At 37.0% G+C, this 24,614-nt stretch overlaps 1 long non-coding RNA gene across 1 annotated transcript in view; it reads left to right on the plus strand.

Moving 5' to 3' along the window:
- LOC121822342 (uncharacterized) overlaps positions 1 to 23,818 on the plus strand; it is a 365,427-nt gene extending 341,609 nt beyond the window's left edge. Inside the window, exons 7-9 of the long non-coding RNA XR_006063362.2 lie at positions 12,907 to 12,989; positions 13,410 to 13,434; positions 23,804 to 23,818. This is a non-coding gene — a long non-coding RNA (uncharacterized LOC121822342). The remainder of the gene's footprint in view (positions 1 to 12,906; positions 12,990 to 13,409; positions 13,435 to 23,803) is intronic.
- Positions 23,819 to 24,614: the final 796 nt, after the last annotated feature.

Below are 24,614 nucleotides of genomic sequence, written 5' to 3' on the forward strand. Positions count from 1 at the left end.
TGCATGTAAGTGCTAATGCAAATTAAAGCCCAAGTTGACCTCCAGCAGCAGTTCATTCTATGTTGACAGTGAGAGAACACTTTGCCTGTTAGGATACTGTTACTCGTGGACTGAAATGCTGAAGAAACCCCTCCCCCTATTTTGTTTTTTTGCAAAAATCAAGGTATATTCTAGGGTTTCCTGGCTGACCTCAACAGATAAACTGAGATGATAGTCTTAGTTCAGAAATGATCTGAATGTAGATTTACAGTCTACGTGTACAGCTGGCTAAGTGAGATCGCTTTCACAGTTCTGCATGTATCCCATCGGCTCCCCATTAGTCACTGAACTCTTAAAACTGGTATTGTAACATTATTACAATGTTTTGCGCCAATTTTATAAACTTTACAGTACAATATGTGTTCCTTTTCTGAGGCAAACCAAAGGTATATTTCTCAAGGTTCTGCTGCTATCAGCAGTGTTGATGGAGGATTTTTTATACATTTGTAATAGATAGAAATAAACCAGAAAAAAAGAAGGAAAAAAAAGTGGTGGAGGAAAAGGTGAACACTGCAATAATATTCAAAAGGGCTGAGAGTTGCAAATGCCAAGATTGGCTTTGCATAGTAAATGGAATAGAACAGCTCTGAACTATAGCTTACTTTTCCTGGTTTGGTCTGACAGAATGATTGAATGCTTTTGTACAAAAATCAGAGCCTTAAAAACAAGGATTTGGTGAGATTGTAAAATGGTGTGCCACTTTGGCAAAACAGTCTGGTGGTTGGTCAAAATGCAAAACATTGTTACTCTGTTACTCAACAATTCTACCCTTAGGAATATAACCTCAAACTACTGAAAATGTGCACCTATGAAACATGTACATGAAGGTTTACAGCAGTGTGTTGCTAATAGTAAAAAAGTTAAAACAACTCAAATAGCTATCAAATACTGGAGAGAAATAAAATGTGGCTTATTCATACAATAGAATATTGTTAAGACATAAAAATGAATGAGAAACTGACAGATTAAATGACTTTGGTGAACCTTCATAGTTTCATTTGTAGATTTTTCCATTTCTAATTTATAAATACATTTGGGGTTATAAATTATAAATGTACTGCCTCCTGTCAACATTGTATACTTCTATTTGATGATTTCTGTGTCAAACATTATATGGAAATGTTTCCAAGTATTTTCTGTATTAACTGTGAATGAATAGAACAAAATAAATTGCCTGTGATTGGAAAAAAAAAAAAAAAAAAAAAAAAAAAAAAAAAAAAAGAGAGAGAGAGAGAGCAGCCTTTGAATAATACACATAAATGTGATGTCTCTTATCTCTTTGGTATCAACTAACTGAATCAATCTAGCTTATAAAAAGGAGAAACTAGAACATAAAGATTCAATTATTAGGAAAATAGGATCACTGGAGACAAAACTAGAGTGTCTGAATTACAACAATTTCTCATATTATTGATATATTGATTATCTTTTAACTTGTTAACAATGACTATGTTCTTCAGAGAAACAATTCTTTTTTTTTTCAATTTCGTCTCTTTAATTAATTAATTTATTTTTTATTTTACAACACATTCAGTTCCACATAATAGCCACAGATTCCCATGCTCTCCCCCCCCACACCCCCTCCCCCAAGCCCACCCCCCATTCCCACCTCCTCCAGATCAAGGTCTCCCCCGAGGACCGGGATCGACCTGATAGACTCAGTCCAGGCAGGTCCAGTACCCCCCTCCCAGACCGAGCCAAGCGTCCCTGCATAAGTCCCAGGATTCAAACAGCCAACTCATGCAACGAGCCCAGGACCCAGCACCACCGCCCAGATGCCTCCCAAACAGATCAAGCCAAATGACTGTCTCACCCATTCAGAGGGCCTGATCCAGTTGGGGGCCCCTCAGCCTTTGGTTCATAGTTCATGTGCTTCCATTCATTTGGTTATTTGTCCCTGTGCTTTATCCAACCTTGGCTTCAACAATTCTCGCTCATATAAACCCTTCTCTTTCTCACTAATTAGACTCCCAGTGCTCCACCAGGGGCCTAGCCGTGGATGTCTGCATCCAGATTCCTCAGTCCTTGGATGGGGTTTATGGCACAACTATTAGGGTGTTTGGCCATCCCATCACCAGAGTAGGTCAGTCCTGGCTGTCTCTCGACCATTGCCAGCAGTCTTTGCGGGGGTATCTTTGTGGATCTCCGTGGGCCTCCCTAGCTCTCTGCTTCCTCCCCTTCTCATGTGGTCTTCATTTAACATGGTCTCCTATTCCTTGTTCTCCTTCTCTTTTCTTGATCCAGCTAGGATCTCCCGCTCTCTTTCCCTCGACCGTCGCCCTTCATTGGTCCCACTCATGTCCAGGCTGTTCATGTAGATCTCATCCATTTCTCTGTGTCTTTCTTGGGGTCCTGTTTTCCAGGTAGCCTCACTGGTGATGTGAGTAGCAGTCCAGTCATCCTTGTTCCACATCTAGCATCTTCCTATGAGTGAGTACATACCATATTTGTCTTTCTGAGTCTGGGTTACCTCACTTAGGATGATTTTTTCTAGATCCATCCATTTGCCTGCAAACCTCATGATGTCATTGTTTTTCTCTGCTGAGTAGTATTCCATTGTATATATGTGCCACAATTTATTTATCCATTCTTCAGTTGAAGGCCATCTAGGTTGTTTCCAGGTTTGGCTATTACAAACAATGCTGATATGAACATAGCTGAGCATGTGCTCTTGTGGTATGATTGAGCATTTCTTGGGTATATGCCCAGGAGTGGTATAGCTGGATCTTTGGGGAGATTGATTCCCAATTTTCTAAGAAAGCGCCATATTGATTTCCCAAGTGCTTGTACAAGCTTGCATTCCCACCAGCAGTGGAGGAGAGTTCCCCTAGTTCCACATCCTCTCCAGCATAAAGTGTCTTCAGTGTTTTTTATCTTAGCCATTCTGACAGGCGTAAGGTGGTATCTCAGAGTTGTTTGGATTTGCATTTCCGTGATGATTAGGGATGTTGAGCAATTCCTTAAATGTCTTTCAGCCATTTGAGTTTCCTCTGTTGAGAATTCTCTGTTTAGTTCCAGAGAAACAATTCTAAGACATAGGATTACATACAGGAATAAATCAATATAGCTGACAACATTGTGGCATAAATGATTAGAAAAAACTAGTTGTTGTTGAATTTGGTAATTAATACCTTTGTGCACAAACATACAACATTTGTTTACAACTATAAGCAACCATTTAACCTTATTGAAGAGAGTACACCTGACTAGTAAGCTAAATACAATGAACATGAAAACCTTGAATATTTTGCAGGGTGAATAAAATTATAGAAGAATTCTACATCTAAAATGAAGATTCTTACAGCCTTACATACAGGCTTTAGGGACCATGTTTCAATGTGATAAATCAGCTAATCAAAGCTCCTTGCTCTCTGCAGTTTCCTTATCTGCTCAATACAGAGGTTTCATGAACACTGTCTAGATTAGGCACCTGTAGGTCCAGAGAGATTGCACCTCTCTCAGCAGGATTATTTGTCTTTGAGTCTTCTTTTGTGAAACCTTGTGTAATGTTTCTCATGACACACAAGAGGCCTTAGACTAGAGTTGCAGAGGTTAATATATTTTAAGGAATCCAGGCTACCTCATGAGCAAACAATTGCTGTCTTAAATCTATGCGGAGAAGTAAATGACTAATTTAAATAAGTGTCTTTGTTAGCATTTCTGTTGCTGTGGTAATACATCAACTAAAAGAAACTTGGAGAAGAAAGCATTCATTTCTTCTTAGAAGGTACAGTTCAAGTCCATCATCAAAGAAAGCCAAGACAGGAGCTTGAAACAGAAACCATAGAGGAATGCTGTTTTCTGGCTTGTTCTTTCTGGTTTGCACAGCTTTCTTTTATTTATTTATTTATTTATTTATTTATTTATTTATTTATTTATTTATTTATTTATTTATTTTAATTTTTGAAATTGTAATTTAGCCAGGAGGTGGTGGTGCACACCTTTAATCCCAGCACCTGGAATGCAGAGGCAGGCGGATCTCTGTGAGTTCATGGCCAACCTGGTCTCCAAAGTGAGTTCCAGGAAAGGCGCAAAGCTACACAGAGAAACCCTGTCTCAAAAAAAAATAAATAAATAAAAAATAAAAAAATAAAAAGTATTATTTAATTACAACATTTCTTTTCCTTTTCCTCTCTTATATCCTTCCCCACTTAACTTCAAATTCATGATCTCTTTACTTATTAATTGTTATTGCATACAATTTTGTACTGCAGTTATATATATATATATATATATATATATATATATATATATATATATATTAGACCCTTGTTACTAGAGTTTTCCGCCTTGCCCACAGTCGGGACAAATCTTTGTCACCCACCAGTCCCACAGCCGCTCAGACCCAACCAAGTAAACACAGAGACTTATATTGCTTACAAACTGTATGGCCGTGGCAGGCTTCTTGCTAACTGTTCTTTTATCTTAAATTAATCCATTTCCATAAATCTATACCTTGCCACGTGGCTGGTGGCTTTCCGGTGACTTCACATGCTGCTGGTCATGGCGGTGGCTGCAGCCAGTCCTTCTGCCTTCCTGTCCTTTTATTTCTCCTCTCTGTTAGTCCCGCCTATCCTTCCTGCCTAGCCACAGCCAATCAGGTTTTATTTATTGATCAATCAGAACAACTTGACATACAGACCATCCCCCAGCACAGCCAAGTGCAGACCATCTCAGACACCTGCACTCAGGCCCATGGTCCTAATCATCCTCTATGCGGACCTGCTGGGTAACGCCACAAAGAACCCAAGAAGGGCTCCCACAGGACATACAGAACATCCCACAGCAGACCCTCTCTCTCTTTCTTTCTCCTATCTCTTATATCACTCATTATCAATGACCTCAGGCTCCATTCTTTATATAATTCCATATATAATACACATAACATACAAACAACAGCATATATTCACACATGTATTACTATATAAAAGCATTTGAGTCTTTATTGTGTTATTTGAATGTATATGTTTAGGGTTGACTGGTTGGTGCTGGACAATCAATTGTAATTAAACCTGCACAAAAATTGAAAAGCCATGCCTAGTATTGGCAACCTAGCTAACTACTCAGTGATAATGTAGACTCGGCTATTGGAGGAGAATATACAATTGATAATTTACTAAACAAGCATAATGTGCAGTGTTGTGGAGCCCAATCCTAGTGGATACATGTACAAAATATTCCTTCACTCAGTGCAGAATCCCTTTGTATTGCTAAAGGGAATAGGCAAAGTAGCTGAATTTTGGCCTGTGGGTAAAGAAAGAAAAGGGGACACAGAAGGGGAGAAGAGGAAAGAAGAGAGATAAAAGGAGGGATTGTGAAACAGAGATGAAAGGAAGAAAGGGATGGAGGAAGAGAGGGGAAAGGAATGGATAAAGAGGGGAGAGGGGGTGAGATAAGAAAGCAGAGACCAGGGAAGAGGGGAGGAGAGATTTTACCCAGTTTCCTGTTAATGACTATTTTTTTGTATATTTGAATCAGCTGTGTTCTTAAAGTAGTTTGGAAGTTTTGTATGCATCCAGGGCCAGGATTATATTCTAAGTGAATAGGAAAATACCAGTCAGAGAAGGGTGGAACATGGTGCATCATCTCCCTTGGCCATGTAAGGAATTTGAAGAGACTCCGACTTAACTTTGTTCACCCAATAGGCATAGAATTGAAAACTTTGAATTTTTGTTTGAACCATGTGCATCTTTTCTAGATTTATTTTAGAATTTCATGATCTTTAATTCAACTCTAAGGATTTTTTCTTTCTGGTAGTTTATTATATTATCCCTTCAACATTTGAGCAGGTAATAGTTTCTTTTCTATTTATTTACTTAAGCCATGGCACACACCATATTTTATATGTTATACAATCAATAACTGTTGTATAAGGTTTAAATTAGGATTACTCCGAAAGGGATTTGGAGCCGAAGCCTTTTCTCTGTCCCACTTGGTCCCACAACAGCTTATGAAATAATCTCTCAGACACTTAATATTAATTACAAACTGACCAATGGCTCAAGCTTATTACTAGCTAGTTCTTACATCTTAAATTAACCCATTTCTATTCATCTGTGTATCGCCCTGTGGTCAGTGGCTTACCAGTGCTTTTATATTTTGCTTCTTGGGCAGCTTGCTGGCATCTTCCCGACTCTGCTCTTCCCTCCTTGTATCTCTGCTTGGATTTCCCACCTGGCTATATCGTGCCTTGCTATAGGCCAAAACAGCTTCTTTATTGACCAATGGTAATGAAACATATTCATAGCTTAGAGAAAGACATCCCACAGCAGGGATTTTACTCTATCAGATTTTATAGCTTTCAATTTAAGTGACTCAGAGTTGTCAAATAAGTTGGACTTTGTGAACTTCATTTGAAAATTTTGTTTGCTTGTTTAATTTTTTTTAAAATGTTACTTGTCTACATGTTATCAACAAGTCTTTATTAATCATGATGTATATCAATTCGTCACTTTGATATATCCCTTATTTCTCCATTCTTACTCCCCCTAAGAAAAACCCTCCTGTCATTATCAGGCCTCTCTAAAAAGACAATCTATAATTTTGAACATAATAACATTATTCATTTTACCCAATCTATATAATTTTTTGATGTACTCAGATTTTTTTTCTATTATTTTGGTTATATCAGTTGATTATTTGATTATTTCCTATTTTCTTCATTTTTACTGTTAGGAATATTTTGACACTTTTTTTTAATTTATAATTTAATTTAATTTTACATATCAGCCACAAATTCCCTTGTTCTTTCCCCTCCTGCTCCCCCACCCCCCATTTCCATCTCCTCCAGGGAAAAGACTCCCCCGAGAATTGAGCTCAACCTGGCAGATTCAGTCCAGGCAGGTCTAGTCCTCTCCTCCTCATTGTATAGCTCAGGTTGGTCTCAGGAGTACAACAATTCTGAGTCATCCTCGCAAATACTAGTGTTTCAAGCATATAACACTATACTTGGTACTTTGAAAAGTATTTCAGTTAATATTAACTATGCATACATTTTTGTACAGTCATTCAAAAATTAACATTTTCAGAACATGACAACTCAGACATATGCAATGCATGCCTCTGTTTATTCTCTAATCGATGGAAAAATATAGGAAGTTATATCTATGTTTAATATATAAAATTGATTTTTGCATCTCCACAATATTGTTCTCATTTGTCTTTAGCATGATTCTTTGCTAATATTTCTAGAGACACTGATGTTTTAGGTATGCATTCACAGTTAAGTTAGGGTGACACTAGACCTATCAGTTTAATAAAAGAATGAAATGGCTCTCATACATTTAGATGCTTTCTGGTTTTGTTCCTCTCAGAAAGTATGTTAGGGGCTTTTCTATCATCTGGGAAATGATTACTTTTATATTGCCTTCTTAATTCTTGCTTACCTTGCTTAAAGGATTTAAGTTTATGGCTTACTAGTAAATATTGAGCAAATAATAAATTAAACCTTGCTGTTCTATTTCAAAGCCAATTCACACAGTCAAAATTTGAATTTTCAAAGAGAACAGATCTTTACTTTAATAATATGTGGACTTAGAATAGCTTATCAACTACACAAGACTTCCTAAGATTTATCAATGTTCTTATTTCTATACATAGAAATTGTCTGTCATTCAGTACAATATATGGAATACTTTTCTAGGCACTCAGGATATTGAAAATCTTCAAATGTGTTGCACATTCTGGTTAAGTTGGGAAGGCAGGGAGAAATGGAACATCATACAAGACTATCTCATTTTAGTTTTCTAGTAAACTATCAATTAGATGAAGATAAGACATTCGTGCTGCCGTGTGGTGGTGGTGGTGGTGGTGGTGGCGGCGGCGGCGGCGGCGGCGCATGCCTTTAATCCCAGCACTCGGGAGGCAGAGGCAGGCGGACCTCTGTGACTTCGAGCCCAGCCTGGTCTCCAAAGTGAGTTCCAGGAAAGATGCAAAGCTACCCAGAGAAACCCTGTCTTGAAAAAAAAAAAAAAGAAAAAAAAGAAAAAAAAGATTTTTGGGGAATTTGGGGAATGATGATGTTGAAAAATAATGGATGGAGGGAGCAGGTTTAACAGGATTTTTCAGACTCAAGACTTATGAAAAATTGTAGAGATAAAACAAGAGTGGGAGAAGAGAATATCAAGGGAAGAGAATATCAATGTATGTTGCAGTTCCCATAAAAATCTGGCAAGACAAATGTGGATATTTAGAGTGTAGAGTGTCAATTTTAGAACTGTTAAACAGAAATGGCTTTGTCCTATAAGTATAGGCATTCTTACTGGTCGGCTACTTTCTGCATTTGGAGAAACTGAAATCTGGCTAAAAAGCACAGGCTGGTATTGAAGGTGGGGTATGTGATGATTATACATAACTTGTAGCCAATCAATTTTTTCCCCAGAGAACATGTGACCAATGAATCTCCAGGGCACTATTAAATAATATGACTAGACTAAAGCTTTGGACAAAGGAAAGATCATATTGGGTATAACACAGGATAGCACTATTTTAGGTAGATAATTTAAAACACAAAATTACTCCTAGGGCCATTCTGCTGTACCAATTTTTTTGTGCCTTGCTCAGCCATCATCAGAGAAGGTTCTTCTTGTAGTAGATAGGAACCAATACACAAACCCACAACTGTACAGAGTGTAAGAGATTTTTGGAGTACTCAGTCCTAATGGGATGCTGTCATCAATCCCACTTCTCAGGCATCATGGATCTATGTGTAAGGGAAGCAGAATGATTGTAATGGCCATTCATGATATATGACTCCAAAGAAACACTGTCTTCCAGACACAACAGGACTGATGCACATGTGAACTCACAGAGATTGTGGTACCTGTAAAGGAACTTCACAGATTCAAGCCACATGCGCTCTCGTCCCTAACTAAAAAGCTATCTACAATTGATACCCATTAAAAACAAACAAACAAACAAAAAGAATGTCCTCTCCAATAGAGTACTAATCACACTTCAGATTTAACTATTTACTTTAGGGTAAGCCCCATGCTCAGGAGAAGGGCTTAAAAAACAGTAGTATTGTTGGGCAGTGGTGGCACATGCCTTTAATCCCAGCACTCGGGAGGCAGAGGCAGGCGGATCTCTGGGAGTTCAAGGCCAGCTTGGTCTCCAAAGTGAGTTCCAGGAAAGGCTCAAAGCTACACAGAGAAACCCTATCTCAAAAAACCAAAAAAAAAAAAAATAGTATTTATAAACACTTCTTTGTCCCATATTGCTTTGTTTAGGTATTTTTTGCCTTTTGTCTTTTCTTTTGCTCATTGATTTTGGTGTCCAATTTTGTGTTTGGGTGGTGGTTGTGGTGGTGGTGGTGATGGTGGTAGTGGTGGTATGTGTGTTTTTCTTGTTTCTATGTATACCCCAAAGAGAGAGAAGGAAAGGGCATGGATAGGTAGAAAGGTGGGGAGGATCTGGGAGGAGTTGGGTGGGGGCATGATCAGAATATAATGTGTGAAAAACTGTTTTTCAATAATAAAAGGCAAGAATACGTTCAAAAGAAAAAGAAGGCAAAAACTGAACCAAAACCAACAACAGCAAAAGAAAAACAAACAAAAAGCAGCCATAACATCATTGCTTCCTAGTTGTTTTCTCCAGGTTGAAACACTCTCTCATGGGGTGGACAGGGAAAGGTTCATTAGTCTCCAGAAGCTCAAGACATTTATGAGACTCACAAAGTACCTTACCCCTGTTTTAATGCAAGCAACAACCGCTAGCAGGAAAAGGACTCTTCATCAGTGAAGTTCCCACGGAAGCTTCCAATGAGGTTGTATAGGGAACTCCACTGAGCCTGAATCTGTGAGATGTCACCCATGCTGCTATGGATTTGTGGTGTTGTAGGTGCCTAAGTAACTCAAGTTCCTTGAAGTGTTCCTAATGAACAGTGGCTCACCAAGCTAGAACTAAGCTGAAGTGTTTCTTCATTCTATTGTTAGTGTCACTAATATAAGAATAAACAGACGTTTGTTCACATGCTCCCAGAAAAAAAGTTTACCCAAAACACTTGATACCCAAATAAGGACCAATAGCTTTGTTTATTTTTCTATTGCTGTGAAGAGACACCATTACCAAGGCAACTTATTAAAATATATATATATATATATATATATATATATATATATATATATAATATTGGGCATGTATGGCACTGGAACAGTAGCTGAGAATTTACATCATGAAATAGAGAGAGGCACAGAGAGAGAGACAGAGCGAGACAGACAGAGACAGACAGACAGACAGAGACAGAGAGACAGAGAGAGGCACAGAGCAAGTGAGAGAGACACAGAGAGAGATAGTGAGAGAAATAGAGATAGAGACCTAAGTGGGGATGATATGGGCTTTTGAACCCTCAAAGCCTTCCTCCAATCACACACACACACACACACACACACACACACACACACACACACACACACACACCTCCTGCCATACCTCCTAATCATTGCCAAACATTTCCACCACCAAACATTCAAATAGATGATTCTATTGAGGTCATTCTCATCTAAACTACCACACCAACAGAAACAAAGTTGAACTACAGAGGATCAGTAGCATAGCCTATAATATGGGTGATAAGACATGTAACTGAGGTATACCTTAAGATGGAGGAGCATTTACTGGGACAATCAGATAGGGCATATTTCACTGAGGGTGTGTGCTGGTACATCTCCTTGCTGTAGATTTTATGATGGCCATATTCCTCTACATGGTTTGGAGTTACACTCTTCTTTGATGAATATGGTCTTACATGCACATAAAGTGATATTATCAAGATGACTGAGTAACTTCAGAATATATTACAATCCCTAAATATGGGATATATGAGATGCCACTATAAGTAGGTTGTGGTGGTTATTTCAAGGCCTCAGTTATGGGCAACAAGACACATGACTAAGGTGAGATTTCTGCCCCCTTCCAAAGAAAAATTCTTGCATGGAAAAAATCAGAATAACAATGTTAAAATGTGTGAAGTGTCTTCTGCATCAGTCTTTGGTCTGGAAGGAAAATAGGGGAAAAATAAGGATTGGATATAACTGAGATCTGCACAAATTTGATCTGTGTGAACGAGCACTTCTTGGGATCCAAAACTTGGAAGCCAAGGGGAGAAATAGATGATGAAGAGGGAAAGATTTTGATGGAAATGATAGACGATGTCCTTCATCTTTGATTTTTTTCCCCAAGACTGGGCTTCTCTGGCTGTCCTAGAAATCACTCTGTAGACCATGCTGGCCTCAAACTCACAAATATCCACCTGCCTCTGCCTCCCTAATACTGGGATTAAAGGTATGTACCACCACTGCTTAGCATATTTGATCTTTAATAGAATGGAAGGAAAAAAATATATGATTCAGCATGATGATAGTCCCTTAATAACATCCCTTACAGGAAACCATGATAATCAAGTAATTCTCTGCATCTGGATTGAATTAAGACAAACCATTAAACAAGAAATTAAAGAGCTGCTAAGCTTGGCATGTGGTATTATGTTACACAAGGACAGACACCACCAATCAGAGTGCTGTTGAAATTGAGGAGCCAAGAAATAGAGCCTCTTCATATTGCCCCTAGAGTCAAAAGTTGCATAATTCGTGGCATTAGAAAGTAAACTCCATCCTGACAGAATGACTTGTAGGGAACTTTAAGGGCATACAATTGTTACTGATTGACTTTCTTATAGATATCATGAACTTAAAACCTGAAAAATCACACTTTTGAGCTATTAAAATATTCAAGAGGCAATGTTGAAATTCTTAAAGAAAGTGTATGCAAATTATGGAGACTGTTTGGGTCACTCAAAAGCAACAGGAGCAAGGTTAGTGTCAAGTCAGAGTTTCTAAAGAGTAAATATGACAAAATGCCAGACACCATGCAAGCCTAAACTTGTCAAACCTAGAAATCAGCTTAAACACCCAAGGCAGTAGTGAGAAAGGACATATTTCCTCTTTACCGTGATCCAGGCTGATCAATATGAACAACCCCACCATCTGTGCCACCATACCTAACATTGCCCTTTTAATGAAAGAGTGGATGGATGTGCTGGGGTCTTTTCTTGATGAACTGGAAATTAAAACATGTCTTTTTATACAACTTCTAGGCCCTGAATCCCAAACCATTTGCATTTGCTTCGATGGGGCATGGAGAATAGTAGCAGTGGTCTTGCAGAAATCATGTCTATCTTCCAAAAAATGATTTTACTATGTAATGCTATCTCCAGCATCTGGAAGCAGAATAAAAACATCAAAACATTTGAATGCAATGAACCTGTAGGGTTACAAAGAGGGACTCCAAGAAGTTATAAGGTTGCTTTCAAGATGGACTATTCTATCGTCTAAGGTGTTGTACTCAGAATTCACACATTTGTCTTATGAGATGTTGGCCAGGGAGGCCACTAAAGGTCACACAGAAAACAAGTTTCTTATTACTGCTGGGGTTACACTGAAGAGTTAGATGATAAATCCCCATTGCTAAAGATGTTGCAATGCCTCAATGTTAGCTCTGAGTTAGAGGCTTCCTCTCTGCTGAATCACTTTTATGGTGTAGAAACCACTATGCTGACCCCTCACAGAAAGTGGTCATTGCCAGTCCTGTCTGATTATGCAAATGGATGAGAAGATAATCATAGTCTTGCAATAGTGACTTGATTGCTATGGATAAGACCAACTACTTTACAATTGGGTACAGAACCAATACATAGTGATAGATACTTGGTCTTGTAAGCTAGGGGAAAAATCTATGGCTGGGAAGGTATTAGGATTAATTAGAAATGCTACTTCTATTGTTCGGTTAGATGGATATGATATGCCTATCAATTTGTCTCCTAGACATTTTTGTTAATGCTTATAGATTTCTACTGCTTTCTCTCTTTTTCAGAAAAGCTTGTTTCAGAAGACAATCATTACTGCAGTTTCTTAAATGTCAAACTGCTGAGAATACATGAGTGAGTGTTGCAGCAGGTAAGCCTTATACTCAGCAATAATGAAAGCAAAAATGAACAAACAAACAAAACAACCAAACAAACAAAAAACAAAAAACAGACATCTGTTTATTGCCCTCCGTAGGTCAGAGAACATTGTGTAAGAAATTAGAACAAATATTAAGTGTCAGAGGAAGAAGTTAAGTGCTAGGCAGCTGGTTCCTCCACACTGAAATAATCCTTTGTGGAGGGAAGCAAGGAGCAAAACAAAATTCCAGAAATTCACAAAGCACAAGGATTTCCTAACATGACAAGACTTTCACAGACCATCCTGCAGGCGACATAAGCAAAGAGTAGTTGTTGGGAGAGAAAAAAATCTAAACTGAATGACACAGGGAACTTCAGAGATGCAGCTGTGTATACCATCACCAGAGTTTCAGTGTTTTTATTTTTGTTTTAGAATCTTACTGAATCACCATGTTGCAGTAAGTAACCATTTACTTCTGACCTTGTAAGTATCACCCCAACATTAACATTAAGTTAAACTTAACTGTAATCTGTGTTGATATATTGTGTACCCTAATACACTTGCCTGAGGATCAGAGGACAAAGCCAGTCACTAGATTAGAAACAGGTCAGGCAGTGGTGGCACACACCTTTATCCCAGCACTTAAAATCTCATGCCTTTGTTTGGGAAGCACACACACCTTTAATTCCAGGAAGTAATATGGCAGGGCTGAGAAAGGTATATAAGTCTTGAGGAAACAGGAACTCACTCTCTTTAGGCTGAAGATTTCATAGAGGTAAGAGCTTATGGCTGGCTGCTCTGCTTCTCTGATCTTTCAGCTTTCACCCTGATATCTGGCTCTGTTTTTATTATTATTATTATTATTATTATTATTATTATTATTATTATTATTAAAAGCTCATCTAAGATTGGAACAACAGTAATCACTTCTTTAGTCTGTCATTTTTACCCAATCTAGGATAAGCAAATGTTTCTTTACTTCTTCCTGGGGTGAGGAGGGAAATCACACAACACTCATTTAAGGCAATCAAATTTGTTCAGGATTATTAAAGAAATCTACGTTGAAGTATGAATATTTCAAATTGCTTGATGTAGAAACATTTCGTGATAAATGATTTTTTTTAAAAAACTATCCTGAATGAGTGTTTTTGTGTGCACCCTTTCCATGGAGTTAGTTACATATACTTGAAAGAGAAGATAATCACGTTGCATGTACAAAATAAATGAAAATATATATTATACACTTCCATGTTTGAATCCAAATACAAATTCCCTTAAAGGGAAAAATTACACATATTTCAAAAAAAGATTAAAAGTACAAATAGTTGTGAGCCATCATGTGGATCCTATGTGGAAATTGAACCCAGGTTCTTTGAAAGAGAACTTAAACTCTGAACTTAACCTGGGAGTTCTCCTAACCTCTGAGCCATCTCTTCAGCTCCCTTAAGGGCTTTCGAAAAAGTGTAAATATCTTTATCCTCGAGAATTAAAATCACATATATAATGAAAAACAGTAACATCTGGTCCCATTTTCCCCTCCAACTCCTCCAATGTCTCCCAAATATGTACCTTTCCCAATTTTGTATTTTTATTTTGAGAAACCATCAAGTCTATTCAGTGTGTTCCATGTGTGCACAGGTGTGTGACCATCCACTGAAGCATATTGAATCTATTCATGTAAATACCCCCAAGAAACAAGGTTTCTCCCTCTCTGGGCAACTATTAACTGCCAATAGTTCCTGACTAAGGGACGAGGATCCCAGTAATCTTGTCCAGGGTAGACAGTGTGTTCCATAAGAGTGAGCTGCTCATTGTTGCAATCTTGACACCACTGTTTTTTAAACTGCATTACGACTAGATTTAAGGCCTGATTATCAGGAGGAAATTCCACATCTGGTACTGTAGTCCTGGTCAAAAGCCCATGAATTTAGATAGAACCTGTAATTGTTATTTTTCTGGAGTGACATTGTCAACTCGTCTTATAAATATTTATGTTTATAACCATAGGCTTGGGCTCCTCTCAAGCATGGTTAGAAAAACTGCTTTTTGAAGTGAGTAGCAATTAATAATACAAAGATACATAATTGGTCAACGTGATGAGAAGGAGAGGCTCTATGTTCACCCCCAAATAGGAGACTTTTATCAACACTCCCACTCCACCTCCTGATGAATATGTAATGGCTATCATACTCATGATCTGCTGGAATCTGTAGATACCTATTCAGACATGCACAAGATCAAGCTAATCAAAATTCCGGCACAGGTGAAAGAAAGTCTCCAGACCCTAATGTTAATGAGAAGATTATTTTTCAAGTGTGTGTGTATGTGTGTGTGTGTGTGTGTGTGTGTGTGTGTGTGTGTGCATGTGTGTGTGTTTTACACATGTGTGTGTATGTACACCTGTGTATGGAAGTCAGAAGTCAATGTTAGATATCTCCAGCATTCAATTATTTTAAACACCAAAATATTTCTAAAATGGAGGACAATATCTGAACATTACTTATAGAACATGAATACTCTTTAGAGAATACTGAATGGACATTTTCTGATTTTAATATAAAAATATAAATTTAAACAGCATAAAGTTAGCATATCGAATCTATTTACATGATAACACTTTGGAAAGTTCAACAATGTATTCTGTTATTGAAATTTGCATGGGATCAATACTTTTACACACACTGGTCACTGTGTGTAAGAAACATGAATAATGCAGAAAATTTATAAACAAATAAGCAATGTTCTTGAAGGACATATTTTTTTCTCAAAAAATAATCTAGGTGGAAAACTGCTTAGACATATCTCAGAAATCTGAGGGGTAGTTAATTGCAGGCTTTTAACTAAATAACTTGATCCATTGTCTTTTTGGGAGCTACTTTGTTTTGTTTTTTTTCAAAGGTCCTAGCAAATTTGAGCAAGGTGGAAAACAGCCATCTTAAAAATACACCATTGTATCCATTATGCTGCTTTTGTCTTGTATTTTCTCTACTTCTTTTTATTCTCATAGTGAACTCACACTTAAGACTTGTGACTTTGTCTCAGTTACTGATTTTTAGAGCACCTACATTGAAACAAGACCCCATATTTGTAAACATTTCTCCTTGTTTGCTGCTCTGTACATTCATCCTCAATAAATTGCTCATTTATGATGGATGTGTCCATATTGTTGCAGGTCCATCAAATAAGTAATACGTATATGACAAGTTAAAAAAGATGTGATCATTTAAAAATGTCTCAGGTGTTAATGTTCACGTATTATATTCTAATTATCTCATGTGTGAGGAGTATTATTATTATATGTTTTAATAACACAGTACTTGGAATACACTACCAAACAACCATTGCATTTTAAAGAAGTAAATAATCATTAGCTGAAAATTTTAGTGGCACATAATGACAGGTGAATGGATTTAAATGATTTATTTTCTAAACTGCTCTTTTGTTACACAATTGCTTACATTCAATGTTAGTTTATACTTACCTACTACCTTGAATGGTTTGTGTAATCCTTCAAGCTTCCAGAGATTAATCCATTAAACCACAATAAATATAATAATACAACAGTAAGTTATTCCATGAATAAATAGCTACTTCACCTTATAGATTTGTAAGCAAGACTTGGTTCATGACCTACTATCCTGTATATTGTAACTAAATAAAAACTTGATCTAAGTCTCTCATGTGGACATTCCAAACCACTTATGTTATGTACATTTTCCAAAATTGTTTACTCAATAACCATTTGTATAAATTTACTTATTTAATGGGAACAATAACAGTATTTCATATCATTAATATTCTTTTCTTTAGTAACAATTATTTTTCACTCAATATAGTTTGTTTTCATTTGCATTATGTATTCCAATTATCTTAACTGTAGAAACACTTCTTTTATTAGACACATTTAGAAAACATTTATTCACATTTTTGTGCTTCATGAATTGACTTCATACTTCTTATTTTGAAAGTTAATGAAAATTTCAGCTTCAGCTATTGATACACTTCATTTTTCATAATAAAATGATCCTAGAGTTTCAATATTGTGTATATCAAGAAGGTTTTTATTTATTCATCATTTTCATTATGAGTAATCATCATGTTCAATATTTTAGTCATCTGAATAAAGTGAAAAATTATACTGTGCAATGTCATGTAAATGAGGTTACTTTGTATACAAGTAAAGAAAAAGCCTGAGTTTGTGAAACACTACATATGTAAAAGGAAAAAGATTGGTTGATGAAAATAAATCCCACTCTCTACAATATATCTGTAAATTAAAACAGAGAACACCCATTGTACATGGAGAAGAAAATCTATAGTCAAATGTAAGATGAAATTTTATTACATATGATATTATCACATCTCATGACAGTTGGTCAAAAAGATCATGATTCCTGCCAAGGTCTCTGAGATATAGCAAGAATCTTTAGAAAGTGTGCTGAAAATGAACTAACAAGTTAGAGTTTAGGGCATCTTTCAATATTCAATATAAACCCACTTTAATTCTGTTTCTGCTGTAATCTTGAACTGTAAATTTAGTTGTAGTTTTTGTACAGAGACAGTCACACTGAAAAATATTTTAATTGAGTCAATGAAAATCTTTGTATTATCAAACCTGCTTGTGAGGAACAAAAGCTTTTGCAGCTTTACTCGAAGAAAAATACGACTTTTTGTATTTTGTATTTTAAAGGTGTCTTTTTCATGCTAAATGTGCAGTTAATGAAAGTAATCTGAACAAATTGTCAAGTTTCCTACATTTATTAGAGACACAACTTAATTCTACTTTTCAAGTAAATTAATTTTGTCTCAGAATTGTTATATTTATGATGGTAAAGGAAAGAATGCTGGTATATTATAATTATCATTGTTAATAAAATGTCACCTCGACAGAACTGTACAACTGACCCATTAGCTTCCCAGCCTATAGCCCTCCTCTTAACCACTTCCCTAGTTAAGGAATAAGATAAAGTTTATTAACTGTATTTACTGCTCACATGTTGCAGTAGGTCATCAGTCTTGTTGGCAAGCACCTTCGTCCATTATGGCATCTTAAAACCCCACAAAATAATATTATCTTGAAATTAATGTGCATAACCTTCTGGAAAAGCTACCATTGCTCTCTCTTGAATATATGTCAAGGAACACAATCTTTGTGGCATTATATCCACTTAATATAAAATATACTTCCAATGAGGTTATAGCTTGACTAAAACTGTAGTAAAGTTCTTAATGTTATATTTCTAAATCAGGTTTTCCATTACTTATCTTTAAAAAAATAGGTTAGACCTTTAGGCACTAAAATAGAGGAGTTTAATTGTGGATTGACTTTTCCTTTTTTAATATCTCCTAGCAAAATATTTGTTTTCATGTTGGATCCAAAGTTAGGTATTTTTCTTGAGGTTTCTGTAAAATTCTTTCTTTGTCATTTATATAATTCCTCTACTTTATCAATTCAGGAGTTTTATAAAGTATTCGGGACAAGTTATTTCTTTTATGTAGGTGTTGAAAATGTGCGTTCTCTGCCTGAGGCCTTTAATGTTAATATTGCTCTCTGATGACAAAATTTTAATTTTAATGTACTCTTATTTACTATATTTCTTGATATAGCTGTGTTTCCTTTTGAAATCTTTATTGTCCCCTAAACTGTATAAATATCATCTTTCCTAACTTTTATTTATTATGGCTACAAAATACACTGAAATTGAAATTTTATGCATCAAAGGTTAACAGCAAATATATTTAACCACATAAATATCCAGTTGAAGCATTTATTTCCATTTCTGAAAATAAGATTTTTGTCAAACATCCACAATGTCACGTTATCATAATTTTTTAGTTTTTTTTTGTTTTGTTTTTGTTTTTGTTTTTCTAAACAGGGTCTTACTATGTAGTTCTGGCTATCCTGGAACACAGTATGTAGCCCAGATTGGCCTCTAACTAACAGAGATCCTTCTGCCTCTGCCTATCAAGGGCTGTGATCAAAGGAATGTGCCATTATGCCTGGCACATTAACATAATCTTACTATGTCTTTGTGTGGATATTTCTGGACACTCTGTCCTGTCCACTGGCCAGTCTCTTTGTCTATAAGCTGATGGGACATTGCTAGGGGTGGCATTCCTTACTGAATATTCCCCATTGGTGATATATAAGTATTCATAATCATCTAACATTGTCTGAAAAAAGAAAGCTCACTGTAGTTTTGATTTAAATTGTTCAGCTTATATATCTCTATTAAGGGAGAAGTGACACCTAAAATAATTATCTCTAATATTTCAGAATGTCATATCCTTCCAATTATCACAACTTTCAACAGTGGCTTCTAGTTTATCATGCAGAGATTTGGATGATTTTTCTTTTAATTGGAGTAAAACTATTTTTTCTAATATGATATTTTTATTCATTTTTTGGGTATTTCACATAATAGACCCCAATCATAGTTACTTCCCAGTCATCTCAGATCTGCCCCCTTTGTGACCTCAGCCCCACCTCAAATAAAAGGAAAAAGAAAAAGAAAAAAAAAAAAAAGAAAAACTCAAAACCACAGTACAATTTATGTTGGTCATATATCCACTAGAGCATGGTCAAAGTACCAGGGGTCAGCCTCTTGAAGAAAATGGAGCCTTTCCCTACCCACACCTCCAGAAGCCATAAGTTGTGGGGAGAGCTACACTACAGCATCTTTATCACAATTTTTAAGAGTTTTCCTAGATGGCTTCCTGTCTAGGCAGTTACTTTTGGGGGGACAGAACACTTCTATGAGTCTCTTTCTCAACTGTGAGTCTGAAGTAATCAATACCTGCAAAAGTAGCTTCCATGTTTTTTACAGTCACCAGGAGCACAATTCATAGACTTCCATATAATTTGTAGCTACGGCTCAGATCACAGACAGCCACATGCCCTCCGAAACAGCATGTGTCATGGCTCTCCAGCGGCAGTACAGACACACAGCCTCCTGCTATAGGACTGGCCACCACCACCATCATAGCCCTGGGCAGCAGCCTGGCCCAAGGACATCAACATGACTCCAGGTGGCAGCACAGGCTACAGACCTCTGACTGGTCTTTAATGGTAATAGGGATCACAGACATCAACATGACCTAAAACTACAGGACCACAGATCCAACCTGGCCCTTGGTGGCATCAAGAACCATTGACATCATCATGGCTTCAGGTGGTAGCGCAGACCACAGATATCCACGTGGCCTTCATTGATTTCACTGGCTATAGACATGAACATGGTTCCCAGGTGCAGCAGGATCATGGGTCCCAACATGGCCCTCAGCAATAGCATAGGCCACAGATATCATCAGGGACTCTGGCAGCAATCCAGACCATGGGCACTAAGGTGGCATTTTGTGGTAGCACAAACTACAGATGTCCTCCTTGCCTCTGGCCATATCGTCAGCCACAAACATAGACATGGATACCACCAGCACCTCAGGCCACAGACATCCATGTGAAACTCAGTCTTCAACATGGCCTGGGGCAATATCATGGACCAGGGATAAAAACATGGTCCCCAGGGGTAGTATCAAATCTGTGGGAGTCTGTAGGAGACTAGCTCTGGCCTGCTCCCACCTTTTGAAGGGCTCTTGGGTGGAGGAGAGAGAGATGAAGAAATATTAGGTAGAAAGATAGTGATGAGGAGAAAGACAGACACAGGAAGGCTTCAGGAGGGCCCTGAGTCAATACCCATATAGCACAGAGCTTTATTCAAAAGGCTTTTTATAATATGCCAAGGGGAGAGGCAAAAGACCTCCCCCTTGCAAGATCAAAGCACACCACACAGCTAAATGTAGACTATTCCAAACAACTGGTAAACATGCCCCTAGCCAGACTATCTCATTATTCAGCCTTGCTGAGTAAAGCAAACTGAGATTCTCTGACCCTGAGTATAGTCTCACTAGGAAGCCTCTGTGAGCCACCACACAAATCCAGAAAATGAGCCATTCTTCATCTTGGTCATCCTGTCAATGCTCAGATCCAGGGCTATCATCATATCATCATGCTGCTGGGAAGAGTGTTTGGGGACTGAATCTGCACATACCCCAGGCTACTTCACACCACTCTGCCAAACCTACTGGAAGACTACGTGTTCCCTCATCCACTATAGCCTTCTCTCACACAAGTCAAGATCTCTGTCTCACAGCAGGCCAAGCAGCAAGAGCTGCAGCTGTAGTGGCTCCCTGCTGGGAGATGCCTGGCAGGCCTAGGACCACCCCTATTTGTTAATGATGTCTGGTTCTGCAGGGAGGGCTCCTCCATTCTCTCTAGAACCTCTTAGAAGGAGTAGCTATTGGGGTGGAAAGTCTCAAAGTGCTGAATCCAGGCCTGGATGGCGGCAAGTTTGTCAGTTCCAACCTTCCAGGGCATTCTACCACAAAGTCAGCCTGCATGGGCGTTCCTGGAGTAAGAATTATACTTAAACAATAGACAAAATGCTTTATAGCAGACTTCTAGAACTTATTAGTTGTGTGTAACTTAGTTATGGTACCCATTGACCAGAGTTTTTGTTTTCCATTTTCCCAACTCCTAATAAGTATTCTTGGCTTAAATGAGTTTGAAAATTAGAGAAAGCTCATCTGAGTAAATTAATACTGTGGTCATCCTTTGGTGACAGTTTTACTATATTTTTTCATAATGACCTCGAGATCATTCTACTTTGTTGTGTATGCCCGGGTCTCCTTATTAAATGATGGATAATATTTCATTGTATGTAAAAAGAAGTTTTCTTGTCTCTACCCTAATGAACATAAAGTTATTTCCATATCACAATTCCATAATGATCATGGAAATGTAGATATCTCTTTATGATATCTACTTAATTGTAGTGTCTTTGAATATATATCTAAAAATAGAAACATTGGATATTATAATTTATTTTAAAGATTTTTTTAGGGAATAAAATTGTTTTTCTTTAATAGAATCTGAGAATTGCTGAAGACTCTAAACTCAACTAGTACATAAGCACAAAGAGCATTTATTCTGCAGAAATAGCCAGCATGCAAGGGTTGATCATCTACAGAAAATAGCAATGATGACCAGGGACAAAGGCATTCGGCCCCTTTAACAAAGGACTTTGGGCATTCTGAGCATGAAGATATAATCTTTGTTCTAATTGGTCAGTCAAGTAGCAGTTACATGGGGTGCATGTTGAGTAGATCAGGCTAGTAAAAGTTCCACCCTTTGCAAGCTTTTTAGTCATATATGATCAGTAATAGCCATATTCTGTAACTTTGCACCGCCACCCCTCCCCACAGGCTTTATAAGGCCAGGTTTGAAACTGTTTAGCTGATTGGCTAAACTTGGCTAAGGTCATTTTTTACAATGGAGTTGTTCTGTGTCTAAGATGGAGTCACATTCTGGCCCATTCATTTCATAATGGTAGAACCACTTTAAATATCCATCAATAATACTCAAAGGTTCTATATGTCTTCTTTTAAAAGTACATGGCCTGCCGGGTGGTGATGGCATAGTCCTTTAATCCCAGCAATTGGGAGACAGAGGCAGGCAGATTTCTATCAGTTTGAGGCCAGCCTGGTCTACAGAGTGAGATCCACAAAAGGCACCAAAACTACACTGAGAAACCCTGTCTTGGAAAAAAAAAAAAAGTACATGGCCATACAAACACTTACAGCATAAATATGCCTGGTGTTTAAAGTTTGTTTGACATAATATTTAGTTATTTTGAATCTCTCTACATTAACTTACTGAGAGTTTGTATAAAATATTTGAAAATATGTCAGTTATTTTTGTTTTATTTGGTTTAGTTTGACTTAGACTATGTTTCTCTACATTTTGAAGGGGAAGTTGGTTGGTTTTGTTTATTTACTTGTATTTGATAAGGAGTTTTATAGTCTTTTTACATATTTTGCATTTTAATCCACTGGCAACTATAGAATTTTTAAGAAATAATGGAGCAGTTAAGAGTGCTTTCGGTTCATCCAGAGAATGAAAGTTCTGGTCCCAGACCCATGATGGGAAACTCACAACTGCCTATAACTCCAGCTCCAGAGCATCTGATGCCCTCTTTTGGTCTCTTCATAGCATTTCACGTATATTTACATACACATACACATACACACACACACACACACACACACACACACACACACACACACACACACACACACACATACAGATAGAGACAGACAGAGAGACAGAGACAGAGAGAGACAGAGACATACATACACAAAAATAAAAGAAATTATAATATAATTAGCTTTCAAATATTTTCTACTATGGATTCCTTCAAATTGCTCCTTTACTTTTCAAAACAGAACTTTTGTTAGTTTAATGTAGTCTTACTTTCTTAACATTTACGTTTTCAACTTACTTTCTGGTAATCAATATCAAATATAACATTCAAAAGCTTCCTTTTTTGTTCCTCCCCTAAGAGTTTTGTGGTCAGAATTTTATATGTAAATATTTACAAATTCTTTTATTTTATAAATTTGATTACATAAAGTCATTTTCATACATCTACATAATGTTGTATACATTTCTGACCATTTCTTAATATCCTCCCTTTCTCATCCCTTGCCTAGTTAGTTGACTTTTGTCCTCCATACAGTTTCACTTTTTTCGTGTCTCTGTGTATATATAATTTTATGTGTTTATATCAAAGACCCACAAATGAGAGAAAAGGCAGCATTTGTCCTTTCTAAGACTGACTTAATTCAGTTGCTCTTTAATCATTGTTTATTTGGTAATTGTGTATGGTGAAAAATAAGGCTTTAATTTTATTTTCCTTTATATGTGGATATCTAATTTTCCAAGCACAATTTGCTTAACAGAATTTTTCTTTTTCATTTAATCCTTTTAGGATGCTTGTTAGAATCCATTGTTTCTACTTTGTGTGGGTTCCATCCTGGGCACTCAATTCTGTTCAACTGACTTCTTTGATGTGCAGTCTTATTTTAAATTATTATGTTTTGATTACTGAAGTTTTATTAAATAAATTTCATAAGTATGACTTATATACCACTGTTTAACATGGATATTTGTGGATCCTTGTAAATCTTTAACTTAACTTATACATTATTGTAAAATAAAATAGGTATTGTAATTTTGATAGAAATTGCATTGAATTTGTAATTTTTATAGATAATATTAATAGCATAATTTAATTAAAGTCTCTAATCTATAAACACAAAATGCCTATCTATTTATGTCTTTTTTATTTATCTATATAACTTTTTCATTATTTCATAAACTGATATGTAGTTTCTGTTGTTTTTATTTTTATTCTTACTCTTTAGGGACCTGTGGGGCATTTACCCACCAACTCCACAGCTCCCCAGAGTTTTCTTGAGTGTGAGCAGCAGGAAATATTAGATAGAAGGATTTATTGCGGAGAATCTTGCAGAGATAAACAGATAGAAAATAAAGGATAGCCTCAAGAGGGACTGGAAACTTTTCCAATGGCCCCGACTGTCTCTGCCCCAGGGTTTTTATAGAGACAACAAGGGGTGGAGCAAAAGACCTCCTCCCCCAGCACAGTCAAGTGCAGACCATCTCAGACACCTGCACTCAGGCCTATGGTCCTAATCATCCTCTATATGGACATGCTGGGTAAAGCCATGAGGAACCCGAGAATGGGTTCCCACAGGTCCCCCTTTCTTAATATATAAAAA

The sequence above is a fragment of the Peromyscus maniculatus genome, chromosome 14 (genome assembly GCF_049852395.1).
Source record: "Peromyscus maniculatus bairdii isolate BWxNUB_F1_BW_parent chromosome 14, HU_Pman_BW_mat_3.1, whole genome shotgun sequence".
Lineage (NCBI taxonomy): Eukaryota > Metazoa > Chordata > Mammalia > Rodentia > Cricetidae > Peromyscus > Peromyscus maniculatus.